This window comes from Pygocentrus nattereri, chromosome 19 (genome assembly GCF_015220715.1).
Source record: "Pygocentrus nattereri isolate fPygNat1 chromosome 19, fPygNat1.pri, whole genome shotgun sequence".
In the NCBI taxonomy this organism is placed as follows: domain Eukaryota; kingdom Metazoa; phylum Chordata; class Actinopteri; order Characiformes; family Serrasalmidae; genus Pygocentrus; species Pygocentrus nattereri.
In genome coordinates this window covers 1,056,024-1,064,004 of record NC_051229.1, presented here as the reverse complement: position 1 = coordinate 1,064,004, position 7,981 = coordinate 1,056,024, and the positions used below count along the sequence as shown (strand labels likewise).

The window sequence follows — 7,981 nt, the reverse complement described above, 5'->3', positions numbered from 1 at the left end:
AGCCGGGATGGTATTACACCATAACACACCCCCTCTCGGTTCTACTGCTTATATATGTCTTATATGTGATTCTTAAAATAAGCAGTGGAACTTGAGTTTGTGTCACTGAACTTTGGAACAAGTGGTTTAGTGACAAAGAGAGAAGAGTAGCGATCGGTAGTGTCTCTAATGTTTTACAGTAAGACTTTCTGACAAAGTGAGGCATAAAAGACAAATTCACGATCAAAATACCATCAATATAAAGAGAGAAGCCAGTAAATAACCTTTTAAAACAAATCTTCAATCTTGTATTTATAGACCCAAGTGTCACGCATTCTTCTGGATCTGAGAACTACACTTCCCAGAACTCTGTTGGAGATCATGTGACCGCTGATCAGCCAACAACAACCAATGGGTGCTGTCCCTCACCTGGATGCTAATCTGTTACACCTGTTTTGCTTGTCACATGAGCCTCGTCAGTTAGTGTATAAGCCTGGGTTTTTGCTTTGGTGTTGCTTTGTTTGAGCTGCTGAGTCTTTGATGATTTTGTTGTTGTACTTTTGATCTTCGTTGCTCGTTTGGGATTGTTTTGGATTGTTTTGGATTGTTTTGGACCTGACCGTGTTTCCTGACCCTGAGCTCGGACCACGTTTCTAACGGTAAGCCTTTACTGTTTACTGTGCAGGTGTGATGCGCTAAGATTTAAAGTCTTTCAATTTCTCACATTCACTGAGTAGAAAGTCAAGACGTTCACTGATGCTCTGCAAAATCTGTCCATTTTCCCAAATCTAGTCTTTATTATCAATATGTCTCAATATTTGACTGTTATAAGAATATTAAGACTAAATAACCTGTTTTTAGCTATTTCTACTTTTATAAAATTACATTAAACTAGTGAGCCACAGCTGTAAGCAAGCAAAGTTGTCTGCTAGTGAAAAGAAATGCAATAAAATGACTTAATAAAAAAAGAATAATCATGCAATATAATAATGAGACTATACAAATTAGATAACTTTTATTTTCCAAATTTAGTTGTAGTAGTAATTGTTTTCTCATACCTCTCTTTTAAATAAACAATAATAAATATGCATTTAAAACAAGTTTACAATGCAAACAAGTGATATCTTAAATCTAGTTAAAATAAGAAGTTTCTTATCTTAAGATCAACATTTTTAGTTTTGTTCAAATAACTTTAACTTGAATTGTCTCACTTTATTGGCAAATTTTGCTTATTTTGAGATTTAGATATTCTAACTAGATTTAAGAACTTCAGTGTGGAAGATCTATTTGCAACGTAAAGAACAATAAACGGTGACAGATTTTACTTAAAAAGAGAAAAAGGAACAAATGCCATCTAAAAATTGAAGTGGAAAATAAGACAATGACCAGTCTGTTAAGCTCCGAGCCCTTCAGCAGTGGTACAAGGAGAGAAGAATGCGAAATGGAAAAAAGGAAAAGTTCCTCTGTCTAATGGAAAACCTATGTGGTCGCAGTTCACTCCACGTCACGGTGCCGAACAGCCTCCGGAGCCCCGAACGCCAGCAGATGAATCGGGGTGAAGCCTTCAGTCCAGGGGACTGAGAGGAACCAGCCATGAGATCATTCCTCAATGTTTCTGCCACAGCATCTGCTAAAGAACTCCGTACCAACGTCTCCAGAGTCTGAGGTTAGAGGGTTCTCTAGATTACAGTTCTGCTTTTAGTGCTCGTATCTTTTAATAAGCACCGCAGTTTACAATTTCACATCAGTTTCCCTGTTTAACCTACTCCCAAAAGATGGTTCCTCAAGGGTTCTCTGAATAGCCATTTACATGCTTAAATGGTTCTTTACACCATGAAGGTGTTCTTCAGACTGAGTGAGAATGAAGTAGCACCAAAACAAATCTGTTGTTACAAGTATTTTTTTTTTTTTTTTTTCGAGGGTTCCTTAGTAAATAAAATGGTTCTGTATAGAACCATGAATAAAGAATCCTGTAGTGTGGGACAAAAGTATGGGGACACCCCTCCTATTTAGAGGTCAGGTGTGTAAAATTAAGGACGCAGCCTTTCCAGTCTCAATAGCCAAACGCTGGCAGTAGAGGGTCGCACTGAAGAGCTCAATGACTATAAACATGGCTCTGTCATACGATGCCACCTCTGACCCCAAGTCGGTTTATGAAATGTCTATCCTGCTAGATCTGCCCCAGACAACTGTAAGTGCTATTGTTGTGAAATGGAAGCGTTTAGGAGCAAAATCGGCTCAGGCATGAAGCGATAGACCATGCAAACTGAAATAACGGAGTTGCCAAATGCTGAAAAATGCCTATCCTGTGTTGCATCACTCACTAAAGAGAACGTTCCCTGCCTGACTGCACTGTGCCAGCTGTAAAGTTGGGTGGAGGAGGGATGATGCTATGGGGCTGTTTTCCAGGGGTTAGTCTAGAACCCTTAGTTCCAGTGAAGGGAATCTTAAAGCTCCAGCACCAAGACATTTTGGACATCTGTACACTTCCAACTTTGTGGGCACAGTTTGAGGAAGAACCTTTCCTGTTCGAGCAGGACTGAGCCCCAGTGACCAGAGCAGCTCCATAAAGGCCGGACTGGTTGAGTTTGGTGTGGAAGAGCCTGACTGACCCTCACAGAGTCCTGACCTCAACCCCATCCAACACATTTGGGATGATCTAGAACAGAGGTTGTGAGCCAGGCCCTCTTGCCCCAACATCAGTGTCTGACCTCACAAATGCTCTTCTAGATGAATGGCCACTTTCCCACAGACTCCCTCCAACACCTTGTAGGAAGCTTCCCAGAAGAGTAGAAGCTGTTGTAGCTGCAAAGAAGGACCAACTCCATATTAACGCCTATGGATTTAGAATGGGATTCATAAAAGCTCCTGCAGGTATAAAATGGAGGTGTCCCAGTACTTTTGACCATATAGTGGAGAAGAACTCTTCAACTAACTCAGATACATAAATGAAGCCTTCTGGTTTGTTCGTGTTGAGAGTGATGTGATTTACTCTGTGTAATTCGGCTCGTGTCTTTCCGAACCTCCAGCCAGAGCTTCTCTTCTGTCTTCAGCTGGACTTTGCAGAAGTAATTACAGAATTGAACCAGCGTGGCTGTAGGTGAAATGACATCCACCCCCCGCGCCTCTCACTCCGTCTCAGCCGGGGGGTCTTAGCACCACTGCTTTTTATTAGCGTCCCCTGCTAATACTCACTCTCCCTAATGTTAAGCAGATGTCAAAACAATGTGGCAATGAGTCGTTACGACTGGAACGTCCTTAAAGTGCTGGTAGTTTAGAAGCCGTTTCACATTGGACTCTCAAAATGAACAGTGGCAAAAGGGGTTATTTGAAGAGGAACCACATTTGGCTCCATTAAACAACCTTCTGTAGAACCGTCTGTGTAGATGAGATGATTCTCAATTAAAATTGTTTCCCTGGGACCGTTTATGAACCTTTTACTTCTGAAGAGGCTCCAAAACAGTCCTATGCTCTTAAAGATGAAGGTGCCAGTAAGGGTTCTTTTTGAAGGTGAACCACTTTTGGCTGGCCGTGAAGACCTTGGGGAGGGGGGGAGGGGGGGGAGGGGGGGGGGGGGTTGACGAAGAACGTTCTTTTAAAGTTTTAAAGATCGTCTATGTGGTGTAAACATTCTTAAACTGGTTAAGAACCTTGATCATAATGGTTAAGAGGTTCTTCACACCTGCACAAATATTGTTCTTTAAGGGTTCTTTGAGTGTTTTGGGTCCTTGGTGTAGCACATCGAAGCATTTAAAGCGAAGCAATGCTTTTCCATGTCCACAGAATATGCAGAGCATGGATAAATCTGTGTACATACTTTTCTAATTCATATCCAGGACATGCATAAAGTGTGAAATCTCAAATAATGCAGGCAACATTGGTGCATTCTTTGTAACTAATGCATTTCTTCAAAGTTCCTGGTCATCAGAGTGGGAGAAGTAGCCAGTATGTGGAATAGCCCTACTTGGATTTCCTGTTTAGTCTGCGAGGGTCTCTGGGGGTCAATCTGAGAGGATAGAGTGGCCCAGTAATGTTCTTTCCAGAGTTCTTTCTTCTCAATGGTTTTACTGGCTGCTCAGTTCTTTCTCCCCGCTGTGCTTTGTTGTGAGGAAGCTTTTGAAAACGACTCCTATCCTGCGCCGTACACGTCCATGTTTCTTCACAGAAGGTCAAGAGTCCGTTTACTGACCCGGAGTCCATGAAGAATGCCCTCTTGCAAAGAGTGCATGCTTAAGAAAATGTGGGTCTTCAAGGTTTCTTTGGTGAAGACAGTGGTTCCTTTTTAGAACCATGACTTCTCAAGGAACCGTTTGCGTCGTGAAATGGGTTCTTCTGATGGAGAACGTGTTGTATACAGCGCCACAAAGGGTTCTTCTATTGTATATGAGCTTGACATTATAACCTCAATCATCTCTGAATCTTCATGGTTTTTCATAGAACCATTCTCTTTACTGAAGAACCCTTTAAGAACCATCATTAAGACTGAGTTTTCATTCATATACTGATCTTGGCAAGTGAGACATCTTAAATCTAGTTTGTATATCTAAAATCTCTCATTATGAGTGTTCAATATTATAAAACTAACTTATTTCTAGACATTTTTCCTGGTTTTGAGTTTGACTTCTTTAAATGAGCTAAATTACTTGGTTTGATAAATAATGCAGATAAAATAATCTGCCAGGGGAATCGGACACTTTCTCAGTTTGGTAAAATTACAGTAACTCGCTACTGCGTCATCTTGTGCAGTGTATCAACAGAAAATATGAAAAAAAAATCTACGACTGCATTCATTCTCTGGGCAAGTACAATGATCTTAAATCAAGATTTTATTATTCCTCATGTTCAGATTACTGTGTAGATTATTTCTTAACTTATTTCTAGGCATTTTACACACAAAACGGGCCAAATTATCTGCTGCTATACTTGTTACTCAATAAAATTGAAGAAAAATCCAAAAATTATTTGTACAATCATCTTAAACTGAATATCAGACCTTGGATAACATTGGACCAGATTTAAGATGACCTCTCTTGTTAAGATATGCAGTGTGAAAGTTTGAACGCTCACCTGCGGTGGGTGTTTATTTATACTTATTTGTTTATTTATTTATTTTTATTAGAATAAGAAATGCGATTAAACTCTGAAAAGCCTTTGCAGAATAAGCGATGAATTTACTGATGTTTCAGTTTTGGATTTTGATGATGAACAGAAATGAGCTGCTGCAGCTGATTTTAAACCATTTTATTACATTTTGTGCTCTTGATGTAAAATCATGCCATTAAATTAAACACAGCAGCAACAAGAAGCTTCCCAACTTTAACGATCTCTCCGTAAAACTCGAGCCTTCTGAGAAACATGGAGTTTCATGAACGTGACAGTTTTATTCTCTTGTTGAGAGATTTGTCTTTCAGCTTATCAGTTATACACTTGAACTTAGTTCAACAGCCGGACGGAAACCTGGCTAATGCGATAAATAAGCTGTATTAAAGCGCCTCAGGGTGATTCTCTTAAAACCCCGGCAACTCATTAACAAGCGACTCGAACATAACACTAAAATAAGAAATGGTCTTTAGATATTATTTTAACTGAAAATGGTTCACTAAAGCAGTTTGGACATGGCTTCATCAGCTGAATCTACTCTCAGCTGTGTTCGTGTACAATGAGACCCTCTTCACCTTCATTCCAGCTTCCGTTCTTCTCAGGAGCCTCACTTTCAGTTCCTCAAAGAACCTGCAGATACGCCTCCAACGCTCCGTCTGAGAAGCTGGTTGATGATCAAAGCAGCTTGATCTTCTCCTCTCTCTCAGAGATCAAAGCTTTCAGTGCTGTTTATCTATGGGGGCAGTTGTGAGGTTGACCAGCTCTTCCAGGTGGTTGTTGGGTGCCACATTTTCTCTGAAGCCTTTTTAGAAGCTCCAATATTTCACTTATTTTACTTTGGCTTCCTCCTGCCTTACAAGTGGATTGTTTGAGGGTTTTGTATCCACCTTAGCCTTAGGGTATTGTGTTGGGTATCTAGACACCACCAATACCATAGTTGGCACTGGCAGTGGGACTTGTCTTCTGTGTTCAATAAAAGAGCATTCATTTGATGCGCTGTTTCTCATGGCCTCTTCTGTGCTGATGGAATTAATGTAGAACTACTACTAATTCGCCCTTTAACCTTGGAGACCCCGCTGGTCAACATAGCAATGCAGCCAACAGTCTCACCTAGGTAGTATCTAACAAAGCTGCAAAGGGGGAGATTTAAGACGAGCATCAATAATTGAGACAAATGGACTGACTTGTGTTTTGTAATCACTCCAGATGGATCCTGATGCCTTTAATCTGCAGCGAGACACCGACGCATTAGTCGCGAGGCTGAAGTCAGTTGCTCCTTCGCCAGCTTCTTAAAATTGTCCCGTTCCGCCTTAAATGCAAATACTGCATCATTTAAGGCGGAGCGGGACAACTCTACTGGTAAAAGGTCAAACATTTGAGGCCTTTTTACAAGAAACTGTTTTCCTGCCAGAGATGTGAGAAGCAGCTACAGCTTGAAGTCTGTTTTCATTTCTATTCTTTAGCCTTTTCTAGTACACTTTCACAAACTGAGACACATTTACATCCAAGGCTTTTGTGTTGTTCCTGTTCCTTTCTGCAGCCATAAAGTCAAGAGATGCCGAGGAGAAGACAGCAGTGGAAAATGGCATTACAGGTTGAGGTGAGCTGCTCTGTGAAGCTAATGGAAGTCCTGCTCTGAAAACCCCTCAGAGGAACGTGACTCTGAAAAGTCTCCAGCGATGGAGGCAGGATTAGAGCCAGCGTGTAGTCTTTACCCTAAATGATGGGGAACAGCCGGCCTCGTTTGTGGCTGAATTGACCGAAATACGCTGTGTTGTCTCTGCAGAATGAACAGCAGTGGGAACAAGCTGAGCTGTGCTTAACGCCATGGCCCGGCTGTGAACGCACATACAGGGAGTCTGCAGCTAATTATGGGACTCACGTTGATTTATTAGGTGCCTTTTTGTAATTGAATTTATGTTTTAATGGTTTCTATCTTTCAAAAACTTGGTTTGTTCTCTGACTTGCTGAAATGTAACAAATCACAACTGGGACACCAGCACTATTGTTTTGCATTTTAAAAGAAAGTTGAGATTAAATCAAATGAGAAGCATAAAAACCTTCACTAATCAACAACATGCAGGAATTCAGAACCCGCAGTTCACTCTGAAGTGGTGTGGAAGGACGGTCCAGTTCCACTAAAGGAACGTTTTCAAGATTAGTGAGAGGAAAGTCTGGATAATTAAAAGAATGTTGGAGTATTGTTCTGTTAACTCGCTAACAAGGACAGTATTTAAAGGTAATATGGTCACTAACTTCCATCCATCCATTTTCTAAGCCGCTTCTCCGTCAGGGTCGTGGGGGGTGCTGGAGCCTATCCCAACGGTCATCAGGCGGAAGGCAGGATACACCCTGGATAGGTCACCAGTCCATCGCAGGGCAGACAGTCACTCACGCACAGGGCCATTTGGCACGTCCAATCGGCCTGACTGCATGTCGTTGGACATGGACGTGGGAGGAAACTGGAGAACCCGGATGAACCCCACGCAGACACATGCAAACTCCACACAGAGAGGACCCTGGTCACCCGGCCGGGGAATCGAACCCAGGCCCTCCCCACCGCGCCACCATGCCGCCCTGGTTTCTAACTTATAAATAGTATCACTGTATAAAATATAATATCAAAATAGTTTATGGACTGGATGGCTGCGCCGGCTGGCCCGGGGTGACTGGACGGCTGCGCCGGCTGGCCTGGGGTGACTGGACGGCTGCGCCGGCTGGCCCGGGGTGACTGGACGGCTGCGCCGGCTGGCCCGGGGTGACTGGACGGCTGGGCCAACTGGCCTGGGGTGACTGGATGGCTGGGCTGGTTGGGCTAAAAAAAAAAAAAAAAAATGCACTCAATGATGCATAAAAATACTTGTGCAAAGGTTTGGAAATGGTGTGAATTTGAACATCATAA

The 7,981-nt window shown here is 42.2% G+C and overlaps 1 long non-coding RNA gene across 1 annotated transcript; it reads left to right on the top strand.

Annotated features, from left to right (window-relative positions):
- The first annotated feature begins 497 nt into the window (after positions 1 to 497).
- LOC119261644 lies at positions 498 to 7,398 on the top strand. Its single transcript, XR_005129139.1, has 4 exons — positions 498 to 638; positions 1,473 to 1,645; positions 6,620 to 6,679; positions 6,866 to 7,398. It is a non-coding gene; the product is annotated as an uncharacterized LOC119261644 (long non-coding RNA).
- The last annotated feature ends 583 nt before the right edge of the window (positions 7,399 to 7,981 follow it).